This window comes from Galeopterus variegatus, unplaced genomic scaffold, assembly GCF_000696425.1.
Source record: "Galeopterus variegatus unplaced genomic scaffold, G_variegatus-3.0.2 Scaffold1518, whole genome shotgun sequence".
Taxonomy (NCBI): domain Eukaryota; kingdom Metazoa; phylum Chordata; class Mammalia; order Dermoptera; family Cynocephalidae; genus Galeopterus; species Galeopterus variegatus.
The window spans coordinates 131,059-132,132 of record NW_007727629.1 but is presented as its reverse complement, the minus strand read 5'-3'; positions in this window follow the sequence as shown (position 1 = coordinate 132,132).

The window sequence follows — 1,074 nt, the reverse complement described above, 5'->3', positions numbered from 1 at the left end:
GAAAAAAAAAAGAAAAAAAAAAGAAAATGGCCATTAGCAGAAAAACTGGTGACAATCCGAATTAACCCTAAAACTTAGTCATTAATGTTGCACCAGTATTAATTTCTTAGTTTTGGAAAAATGTACCACAGTTATATAAAGTGCTCGCATTTAGGGGAAGCTGGATGAAGGATATATAGGAAATCTCTGTACTATTTACAACTTTCTGTAAATCTAAAATTGTCTTAAAGTGAAACATTTTTAAAAAATTCAGTTCCTGGGTCACATCAGCTACATTTTGAGTGCTCAGCAGCCACAGTGGCTCATAGCTCCTCTGCTGGACAGCACAGATACAGAACATTCCCATCATTGCAGAAACATCTACTGGACAGCATTGCTCTCACGGAATGGAACCTTATGTACTATATATTATCGATTAGGACCTAGGGTCTTTGAACTTAGAGAAAACATAAGATGCAAATAGTTTCTGTCAAGTAGAGAACTCCAAAGGTTATTGTTGTATTGATTGTAGGGCATTAACCAGTTACGCATCCAACTGGGCTGTTTCGTTCCAGCGTTCGTTTTCTTCATTGACGACAGAAAGACAGACAGATGAGAGACAGATATTAGTTTCTCATCTCCCCTTTTGAATCAGTTGTGTTCTGCTGATTCTCTCATTAAGGAGTTACAAACCCTGACACGTGCTCGCTCTGTGTGAGAGTTATGTTTTGATAGTCTGGACTTACGTTGGGGGTGCTGCAGAGCCTGCCTCCTGCTACAGAAGCTGGGAATGTGAGAGACCCACCCTCCCAGCCTCCCGGTAGGAGGGGCTAAGTTCCTAGTGGCTGCCTAGTGGCCCCCACCCCGATGGGTTCCCCAGTGAGCAACAGGCTCACAGTGATCCCATGAGCCACCTAGTATAGTAAACTAGGTAGATTAAGTCTGTTAACAAATGAACTAAGTATAACAAGACTTAACAAACTTCTGTTCTGCTGAAATCAGCCAGAGGAGGTAGTTAATGTTGCTTGATTGGTGGACTGGCCCAGAATCTCCCGCAGACATGGCAACAGCCTCAGTCTTTCTCTTTTTTTCACT